This window comes from Chinchilla lanigera, unplaced genomic scaffold, assembly GCF_000276665.1.
Source record: "Chinchilla lanigera isolate Chin_1 unplaced genomic scaffold, ChiLan1.0 scaffold00023, whole genome shotgun sequence".
Lineage (NCBI taxonomy): Eukaryota > Metazoa > Chordata > Mammalia > Rodentia > Chinchillidae > Chinchilla > Chinchilla lanigera.
In genome coordinates this window covers 16302874-16314605 of record NW_004955424.1, presented here as the reverse complement: position 1 = coordinate 16314605, position 11732 = coordinate 16302874, and positions in this window count along the sequence as shown.

The window sequence follows — 11732 nt, the reverse complement described above, 5'->3', positions numbered from 1 at the left end:
TGGCTCGAACAAACAGTGATATAGCTGAAGAAAAAGGTTGTGGGACATTCATTTTACATTAAAATTTGTGATTGTATATTTAGTTGCTTTTCCTATCCTCTCTTATTTCCTTTCCTTTTCTGTTTTCTTTTCTCTCATTCCCTTCCTCCCTCCCGTCCTCCCTCCCTCTTTCTCCTACTACCTCCTTCCCTCCCTCCTTTCTATTCTTTCTTTTGTTTGTGTTCTCTACAAACAAGCTCTGAACCACATCTTCTTCACCTGAGATTAACATAGCAACTGGCACATAGAAAGTACATAAATGATATTCTTAAGTGAGAGGAAACTGAGACCAAGAAGGATAAAGCACAGTTTTCAAGGCCTCACAGAAAGTGGCATAGCCAAAGCCAGATGCATTTTCAGTTCATTTTCTGCTTCTTTACCACATCTGTCACAGGAAATCAGAAACAGATCCAAAGAATTTTACAATTAGTGTGTGTGGCTTGTTGTTTCCTGTGATGAATTCCAAGTATAATCTAGTCACACAATCACAGAGTTGAGAGATCAATTAGCAAGAGAATAGTTACTGTTTTATTCTGCATGTTTATTATTTTACTGAATTAAGGTGGATGATTTCAGGTTAATGGTCAACATCAAAGATATACTGTGTTATAAAAACTAGACAGTGTTTTGGTAGTAAGATGGTAGGCTTGACACTGGTATAGTGTGTTCTGTGTCAGGGAAAGGTAGTTGGTTGCAACAATTTATTAATGAGCAGAGGAGAGATGGAGGAAATAGTTGAGAAAATGATAAATTGTCAAAATAGAAAATGTCTATTGTCTACTTTGAGAAATAGAGGCTAGAAGGCAGACAGAACCAGAAAACAAACTGTCTAGAATGACACAGGTACTTTGGAGAACATGAACATGACTGGCCAAGGATTGAAGTGTCTCTTCCATGGTAGGCCAAAGTCCATGGTAGTCCAATATTTAGTCCACACAACATATAGAAAATACAGCCAGATCCACAACCTGATATAAATTGGAGCCCATACCTCTGAATCAAGTCCTGCAGCAAATGTGAATATCACCCAAAATAATGGAAGGGATGAACTTTCAGAGTAGGAGGAAAAACCAAAGTTTCCAGAGGAAAGGTCCCATATCATCATATCACTAGGATATCTGGCCAGGAGATGACAGTATCAAGCAGTGATGTTATCCCAACTTTTCATCTGTGACTGATGCTCCTGTCAGTTCAGTTGTAGTAGAAATATCTTGTGCTTCTGCTTCACAGGAGAAGCAACTGCAGAGTGAATGGAATTGTGGAAAGTTGGCAGCCTTGCTCCAATTTCTCTAGCACTGATGGCAGCATCCACTTGGACTCCGGGATGGTAGAACACCCGCCACTCGGTGCACAAGGACTGTTATTGTTCCCCTAAGCAGAAAATCTGAAGCTTAGAGAACAAATCAAGATTGAATGATGATATTAACAAACTCTAAAGTTTACCAACAGTGCAGGCACACAACAGGCTGCCCACATCAAACATGTCTTTGAAAATAAGAACTAGAAAGCTGCCCAAGCCATCTTTCAGCTACAAACAAATTTAAATAGTAACACTGGAAGTTTGGGGAGGTTGAGCAGAACGGATACTTGCAGTAACCAAAGGGCATCTTTAGGAACGTTTAAGGACCTAAGGATGCAGGAGCAAAGGTGACTGGCTTTAGTAAGAGCAAGGTCACATTGTCAAAGGTGTGATTTCTACATCATTCCTCCAGTGGCAAGGGTCTCAAGTCCCAGAGAGATCACCTCAGAGGTCTGGAACAAATTCATCAGTGCAAACATCTGTAATCTTCATGCCATAGGAATCATGTAACGTTATAGCTGGAAGAGTCCTTAAAAGTTCTGACAAACTTGAATCTCAGAGAAAGTAAGCAAACTGCACCCCGTCACCCAGCACCATCACACAGAGGACAGCAGGGCAGAAACGTGTATCTAGCACTCTAGCCTAGGGATGGATTCTCTTCATCCAACTGAATGTAGAGTGGTGGAATGTAAAATTGGATGTGAATAATCATCAACTGGTAGCTAGCGTGCTGAACTGATAAAGCAAAGAATCTGGGCCACTGCTAGTAGTTTGCATGCCTTTGTGCAAACTGAAAAAGATGTTCCTTCCACTGGGTGGACTCAGGTCACCAGCCATCTGCTTGGCCTGAGTAACGTGGACAGAATTTCAGTCCCCACATACCTTCTTGCCTTGTACTTTGTACATGAAGCACCACACAGCCTCAGCCAGCAGCTCTGCAGAGTGGCAAGTTTTGGGAAAGCCCAAGCAGACAGAATGGTGTAGTGTGCTCCATCTTAGCAGGAGTTGATTCATTTTCTGATTCTTCTGGTTCCAGGAAATCTGCATCCCAGGTACTTCTCCCACTCGCCATGAGATCATTACAGTTCTAGTGTAGAGGGGCGATCATGAGGCTTACAGCTTTATTGTCATAATAAATAGAAAACAGCCCTTTCTGTGACAACCAGTAATAGCTAGTATTAGAGAAGTAAAATGTAGAGATGGTTTGTAATAGTGAAAAACTGGGGACAGCATAACAATATCTACCAGTAGGGACTAAATCACAAAACTATGGCATATACTTTTGATGGAACACAATTTGGCAACTAAAAAGCATATACATGTGTGCAAATATATATCACCTTGATATGCAAATAAAGGAAACTGCAAAACAGAGGATAGTGTTTTTAATATACATATATATACACACATACACACAAGAATTTGCAGTGCAGACTGACCCTTCTGGGAATATATCTATTTCATTAGATTACTGTACCTAATGAAGTCGCATTGCTTTTACTATTCAGGTTAAATGCTTACTAAGCCTACAGATCAACCTTCTATGAGAATTTCTTTCTTGTTTCCCCAGTGATCTCCCAGAAGAAGAAATCTAGAATTCTCCAAGATACTTTTGTATCTCAAGTGCTGTTCTTTCTGTTTGCTCTTGTGTAGCTAACAAAGTCAGATCTCAGACGCACCCCCTTGCTCCTGGTCACCACCTACTGTGTGGCCTGGATTCTCCAGGATGTGTAGCTGAGCTCTGTGGGTGTCACTGGTTAAATTATGAAGCCCAGAGACTCTCACCAGAAGCCTCTCCTCTCTGCTGTTGTCTACAACATCAGAATGCGTCTCTCCTCTATATTTTGTGCAAACATCCAGTTCCAGCAGCTTTGACTAGAGGTGGAATTGAGGCTGGTGCATGGGACAGGGGCTTCCACATACTGCCAGGGCTTTTGCTGCTACCACCAGGATCATCAGGAAAGAGGAGGAAGGTGTGGATAAGCCATCATTTTGCCTCTATAAGACCAGCAAACTTAAATCCTACTCCTCAGGCATCCATTCAGCCTCTGCAAGCCTCCCTGGCATGTGCCCCTGGATCTTTCCTTCTGCAGACCCAAAACCAACCTATTTCTTGCCGGTCTGACTAGAATGATCACTGGCTTGTCCTCAGGGGCCCAATGGACACTCTCCCCAGGGAAAGTAGTCTCAACTTGGAGTTCTTCCAAGGCATGGATGGTCCCATCTTCTTGTTGGCTTTGTTGATACTTATATTATCTATAATATAGAATAATTATATAATATTCTATAATATGTTAAAGAACAATATGATACTATTCCACATTTTATATACTATGCTATATATATATATATTTTTTTTTTTTGGTTTTTCTCCGGTACCGGGAACTGAACTCAGGACCTTGCACATGCCAGGCAGGCGCTTTTGCCGCTGAGCTAAATCCCCAGCCCCTATTCTATGGATTCTGTTACTCTAAATAGTCCTAACCAATACATATATGCTAATACTCTATTAATGAGTTAATTCTGTATGCAGTTAATCTTAAGACATTGTATTTAAGAAAATATGTGAGTGCTAAGAGTAATATTAGGGATAAAAGGAAACAATGACAATTTTTGTTTTTGGTGCTTTGTGTGGTCTGAAATTTTTGTACATGTTACTCTTGTTAGCATTACATACACACTGTTTTTGTTTCTGAGGATTTTGTGTGGTGTGAGGATGGAGGGGCAGGTGCAGTTGAGCAGAAGCTCCTGCTGTACCTGAGTGTGGATAAGATGACATCAACAGAGAAAAGCTGGTGAAAAGGCCAGTAAGTCGAGCACAAGGTGCTCCTTTACAAAGTAGCGCTTCTGTCTTAGCAACTTGAACTATTTTCAAGCCACTCTTGTTAAGTAGGGGCTTCCATTCTAGTTTTCCTACTTCACAGACAATCTTAGTCATTTTGTCTTGATATTTCCAGTCCTTTCATTTTCCCAGTGCTCTTTAATTGCTGGTTAATTAACACTGAAAGCAGTTTCTGTAGGTCAGTTCTGTTGCTGCTTCTTGGCTTCCCACCATGGTAGGAGTGCTTCTGTGTTGTTCATTTCTAAAATTGAAACTAAAGCCAATTAAGAAATTTTAAGCACTTCTGTGGCTTCCCCTCCTATATCGCTTCCCCATGATACCCATATGAGCACACACACACACACACACACACACACACTCACGCAACTTGAAAATAATCTGAATATAAAACAGTTTTTAGCTTAATAAATCAGGCAAAAGGCTAATTGCAAGATTTAAACTAAAATTTCCCTCAGTGTCATTTGAGTTCAACATTCTCTGTGCATTTCTCTAGAAGCACGGGGAGCAGCCGGTCCGCACAGAGCTCTGACACTTTGCTCGACTTTGAATGATGTCATCTTTCTGGCCTGGCGCCTCTGGTTGTTCTGCTGGCGGCAGCTGAAACAAATGTCATGGAGACCTAAAATCAAGACAAGGCAAAATTGCATGGAATCAACTTAAGCAGCGGACATTTACTACAAAGCAACTCAGAACAATGCAGTAAAAACTAAAGAATCTGAGAAAGCTCAAAAATGTCCAACTTAGATTATTAGAATCCTACAATTAAGCTTCCAATCCGATTTCCACTTTTACAGTTTAAGTTCTTGGCTGATTTGATGGACAAAAAATACATGATTTTTAGGTGGCATATCTTTGGTTACCAGTGAGGATAAATATTTTAAAATACATTTTTGTTATTTTCATTTCTTTTTTGTCAGGTGCATATTTGTATACTTGCCTATGTTTTCTAGTTCTAGAGTATTTCTTATTAAAATATAACAATACTTCATATGATAAAGATCTTATCCTTCTGTTCACTATATGTGCCATAAATGTTTTTCCTGGTCTGATATTTATTTTTTTAGTTTTGTTTATGATTTTTTCTGACTTTCAAATGCTTACATTTTAATGCAGAAAAACCAGCCAATCTTTTCTTTGGCAATATCACTTGTTTTTTTCTTTCATTTTTGTAAGTTTTTGCTTAGTAAAAGCCTTAAACACTCTGAAACCAGATAGATTTTTATCAAATCTTTTTCAGTTTTTAGTATTTTGACTTCAAGTCTTTAATCCTTCCACATTACCTTTTGGAATATAATGTGAGATAAAGATCTAAATAAATGATCCGCCCTGAAAGTTGAGTCTCCTATTCACTGTTTGTGATTACTTCACCCTTTTCTCACTTATGAAATTTAAAGGATTATACAAATTATGTAAGTTCATTTTAGAAATCAGAAAATGCACGTAATTGAAATGAAAGGAAAAACACTTGCAGCTTCTTCCCACTCTGAGTTGAATGCTAGTAGCTGGCTTTCATCCCCCCAGGTATTATCTTTTACCGATATAGGGATATAGGCAGCACATATTTCCTCTCTGGATGGAAACACATTGCAGTGTGGTTTTGTAACCTGATGTTTTTCCATGCAGTAATACATCACGACCATCTTTCCATGTCAATCACTAGGCTTTCATAGCATTATACCCTAATTAACTTTTCAGTGAAATACAGTATACTTCCGTAAAAGTGCACATTTCTTAAGAGTACAGCTGGTTACATTTTACTGAGTGAAGACACCTATGTCAAAGGCTATCAGATCAAGAAATAACATCGCTAGGACCCCCAAAACCTCCCAAATGGCTCTTTCCACCCCTCACAGAAGGATAGTCACGGTCCTCCATCCTGACTTTTAATAAACATTGAGTTTTTCCACAGCTCCCCCTTTCCATAGTGGGGCTATGTATATATTCCATCATACATACACATAACATAATACATTTGTTACAGGGTAAATGCTATTCTTCTAAGATATATGTTGAAATCCTAAGTCCCAGTACCTGTGATTGTGCCCTTATTTGGAAATAAGTTATTTGCTGATCTCATTAGGCTTAGATAAGCTCAATAGAGTGGATCTAACTCCAATATGACTGGGGTCATTGTAAGAGGAAAATGCCACAGGAAGTCAGAGATACACAGGAAGAAGGGATGACAGAGGATGATGCAGGAGCAATGCAGTTGTATTAGCCCCGCAAAGCCTCATGCGCTCAGAGGCAAGTTTGGGGAAGGTGACTGGATTACCAGGGCATTAGAGCGGACTTGCCGTAAGGAGGTGGAGCTTTGTTGGGAGAGGTGGGTCACTGGGGACAGGGCATGGAAAAACTCATCTGCATTTCTGTCCCCTCCATTCACTCTCTGCTTCCCGGCAGTCAGCCAGCAGACACTAAAAATATGACCTGCAACAGACCTCTCCTCCTCTAAGTCGTGGGTGTCGGGTATTGAGACCAAGGGATGTGAAAGTTACTAAGACACCAAGGGATGCCACAGACGAATGGTCACCATCTGAAGGAAGCCTTCTCACCAGAGTCTCAGAGGTAGATTGTCTCTAACGATACCCTGATTTGAGACTTTAGCCTCCAGAATTAAGAAAGAACAAATCTCTGTCATTTGCAACATTTTGTTACAGTAGCCCCAGAAAATGAAAACAACAACCCAATGATTTGTTTTTTTCTAACTTTTAAAAATCTTTTATAGAGTTACATAGGATTATTTCTTTTTTCTTCCTGAGAAGAAAGTATAAATGTGGACTATTTGTATCAGAGGATTAGCAGGAAATACTAATAAGAAAATGGCTGTGGATTATTAAATTACTATCCTTGAGGGCCCTAACCTGGATGTAGGTGGTACAGGCTGTCCCTTTGTAATGCGCTCTCAGGTAACTCCAGAATCACTGCGATTCTCTAGTCTCTCAGGCAATTGGCCCACATATAACCGCCTCTTGCTTCCATTGACCTTGTCTAAAATATCCTAGGCCCCTCTCTCTGGAAGTCATGAGGGGCATATATTTGGGAGCTTTTGCTCTGATCGTATTCTTCCCCTACTGCCTACTATTTCAACACATCTTCCTAAGACTTTTAGGAGCTGCCCGCATGACTTCCCCTAAGATGACACTGTCAGTGGGAAGGACTCATCTCACGGCTTCAGAAGCTGTGCCCACAGGTGTTAGGACCCTGCAGCATTCTGGGAAGCCCTCTCTGCATTAAAACCAGACTGTGTTTCTCTGGCAAACCGAGAAGGTCTTTCTTCCTTACCTTATACAGGAAGCACCAAAGCGGTATTAGCTGTGGTCTCTGGTCTACAAGAGTTCTATTGCCTATACCTCTGTCACCACAGGGCGTAAGCAGGAAGGCCTTAATCTGAGTAGATGCCATCCTGGGGCTCTCTGCCTACCCTTTCCCTCTGTCCACCACTGTCTCTATGTAAAATATTCCAGAATGGTGACTGCACTGAGTTTTCAGACTTCCTGTCCAGGCGTACACAGCTCTCAACAGCCAGTGCCCCCTTGAGGTCAAGCTCGTTATCATTTCCTTGTTTCTTAAAGCTTCACTATACTTTCATATTAACAGGGTATTTTCCCAGATCTAAAAACATCATATCACAGTGATGTATGTGCACCTATGTTCATAGCAGCACAATTTGTAATTGCTAAAATGTGGAAGCAACCCAAATGTCCATCCACTGAGGATTGGATAAGAAAATTGTGGTACTTTTATATAATGGAATATTACTCAGCTGTAAAGAAAGATAAACTCGAGGCTTTTATAGGCAAATGGTCACAACTAGAGACCATACTCATAAGCGAAATAAATCAAACATACATGTGCAAGCACCGCATTGTTTCTCTAGTGTAAAGCCTGAAAGAGTTAATTTAAACTAGGAGATATGATAGACATTGGGAATTGATAGGAAAGCACTCATAGGTAAAGGATAACTGGAATATGGGAAAAGAGAAGGGAAAGAAGAAGAAAGTTTGTATATATGTATATGCAGGATAGTTAACACGGGTGTTCTACTGTCCTGTATTTCCTTGCTGAAAGAAACTGTCAGTGAGGCATTGGTTGATTAGCTTTGTATGTCTATATGTGTTTTCATGAGAAACTACATTGAAGATATCAATATGTAATACAATAAGCATTGTTAATTCCCTACCACTCTGTTTGTAACTCTGTAATGTCTGTACTGATCCTTTGCTATTTTGTAAAACGTTGTTGATCTGTTAGTATTTTCCTCCTTTTATTTCTAAAATAAAAAAAACAAAACAAACAAAAAAAATTTCCTCTTATTGTTTGCCTTTTTCAAGAAATCCTTGTTTCTCATTTGCTGCTTATTCTTTCAAAATAAATAAATGCATAGTTTTTCCAACATCCAAAAGAATTATATTAAGAATTTGTTTGGGACAGTACTAAACCAGTTAAATTAATGAAAGGATTAATATTTCTGAAGTGTTTGGACCTCTGAGGGCATGCTGTACCCATCTCAATTTTCCTTCTTCTCCTGCACAGGTGAGGGAAGGGCAGAGGGCACCCAACCAACCTTCTGAGAGAGCTTCAGGAAGCGGGTTAAGCAGTGCTGGCTTGAATGCTGGCAAGGCAATTGGAACAGGAAGCAGGATGAGTTCTGAGCCAGCTCTGGCATCTTCCAGGGATCCTTGATTTTTTTCATGGTGCTGGATGGGGGGGGTATGCCAGGAGGACAAATCTGATGAAAGCAGAAAATAAGCTGATTTAGTAAATTTGCCAGACAAGAGAATTATGCCTGGGCCCCAGAGCCAAGGATTCCAGGGAGAGCAGCAAATTGAGAACAGGTAAATATGTGTTATGAGAGTAGCTTGCCAGAGAATTGAATAGAGGGCTAAAACACACTTGGACTTAGATAAGAGTTCTGAAATCAGCTGGCTTTCGTACATTGGGTAAGTGGTTTTCCTTTTCTTAATTGAGCACCTTTTTGTATGAAGAGTACTCATCGAATGACTTGGAAAGTCCGCACTGAGCCAGATTTCTGAGTGGTATTTACTAGATTCTTCCAGGAGTTGCACAGTTTAAAAAACCCTAAGATGTTGAAAAACAAACAAACAAAAAAACCAACCAAACAACAAAAAAAAAAACCTTCTATTTCTAAACTCAGAGACATAATTATAGGATAAAAAGAAGAAATGAAAATTCAAAGGGCTGGATGGTTCAGGTGAGTAGAATAGGGAAGAAAAAACAATCAAAAGTAGCCCAAAGACATGATTCGGAGTTGGGGCGACATCTCTAAAGAAAGAACTTCCCAAACAGGTCCTTTGGATCTTGTTTGGCTAGGACTTCTGGGGGTGGCGAATTCTCTCACACTGTGGATTTCTTTGTAGGCAGGATGAAGCAGGGCACCTCTGCCCCTCTTGGCAGTGTACTCTAATTACGGGCAATTTCCAGCTGTTGGTGTCCTTGCAGCTATACATTGGAAAAAATAATTCATTAATGGAGTTACAGATTTTGTTCTCAATTCCTTTTCTTCTGTTTTTTTTTTTTTTCCCCCCCCTCCGGTACCAGGAACCAAACTCACAACCTTGTGCTTGCCAGGCAGGCGCGTTGCTGCTGAGCTAAATCCCTAGCCCCTCCTTTTCTTCTGTTAAAAAATTCTTTTTGAGTTTCATATTTTGCTGTAGGCCAAGGTATTTCCAGTTTAACTTTTTTTTTGATATGGTCTTGCTATATATAGCCCAGGTTGGCCTTGAACTCTCTCTATAGCCCAGGTTGGCCTTAAACTCACGATCCTCCTGCCTCAGATACCTGAGTGCTACATTTACACTGTGCCTAGGTAGTCCTGGTTTAACATTGCCACAGATGTTACAATTCTTCAGTTGTATGGACTTTACACAGGACTCCAGCTGGATGTCTGCTTCTCACACAGAGGAATGAGAGAGGGTAGAGAAAATGAGATTCAGGCACCCCCACCCTTCAAAGGAGCCCCAGCAGGACTTACAGAGCCTGACAGACTGCAGCTACCCCATTTCTCCAAAGGAGATCAGCAAATCATCCTCCTGACATAGCTCCCACTGGAGAGCCACTTATCCCGAAGTTGTCCACAGCATCCCTACTCTAAGGCCAGAAGTGTTCTTTACTACAACTCACCACACTGTTAGTTTCAATTACCATTTCCTGCTGAGGCTTTGAAGAGGGAAGGAGAAGTCTGAAGTTCTGCCTGGTAGCCACGATACCTTCCATGCTATTGCATGTGATCCTCACCTCTTGGGCCCTGGTTAGGAAGGCATGGTAGAAGGGTCTGGGTGGAAGAAAGTGGCTCATACCATGGCAGCCAGGAAGAGGAGAAGAGAGTTGAAGAAGCGGGAGATACTGTGGACCATTCTAGGTCACACCCCCAGTGGCTGCTTTTGACCAGGCGCCACCTCCCAACAGCAGGTTAGCTATAGCATCCAGAGCCCAATCACCTTTGAGAGCATGAGGCTCTGGGCAGACATCTAGATATAAACCGTAATAATGAGCATGTGTGTGAGCTTGAGGGTGCATGCTCTCTTGGTTGACCCCTCAGAGGAGAATGCAGTTCTGGTTGACAGTTTAACTCCAATCTCATGGCAGACCTTGACCCAGGAATCACCCCACTTAGCCAACCAAGATTCCTGGTCCTTGAAAACTCTGAAATAATACATGTGGGCAGTTTGGGGGTTATTTATTATACCACAGTAGATAATTAATGCACTTTATGATTTCTTCTTTTGAGTAGAGATAAATCAAGTCAGGAAAACATGCCAGGTCTACACTGGGCAAGTCTTGTGTCAGGCTTTTTCTAGGTCCCTAGATTTTCAAACACATTTACCAATAAGAATCACCTGGGGTACAGGTTAAATATACCGATTTCTAGACTACATCCTTGGTTTGGAATGGGACCCAAAAATAGGTAGGTTTTACTGGCATCCCAGATATATTTTTTTTTAATCATCAGGCATGTTTGTGAAACTGCAGAAAAGGATGTGAAACTGAATGAGACCTGACTCTTCCCCAGGGAAAAGGGCAAGATGGAGAACTGACATGCAAAGTGCATTGAAAGGGAAGCAGCAAGTGATAAGGAAGAAGTGAAAATCAGTGGGAGAATTAAGGTCTGCTTCCTCAAAGAAACAATGTGCGAGCCATGTCTCAAAGATGGGTTAGGGTCTCACACAGAAAGACAGGAAAGAATCAGTTACAGTCAGTCGTAGCTGGTGTTTCTCAGGTGCTGGCGAGGGCCAGGCATTGTGCCAAGCACTTTACCTGTCTTACTTTATTTAATCCTCACAGCAACCGTATGATATAGGGCTATTGTCATCCCCCATTTATAAAGGAGGAAAGTTAGGGTTTGGTTACCACACTGCCCAATCACAGAGCTCATGCATGTAGAGCTATGTGTAAAGGAGGCAACTGACTCCACATCCCAAGCTCTTTACCACTATCCTGCTCTCCGTCCCAGGGAACATGAGACTCAGAGATACAAAAGTGCTGTGAAATTTTGCAAGTGACAGGAGTGTATGGAAATGAACAAAGAAGTTG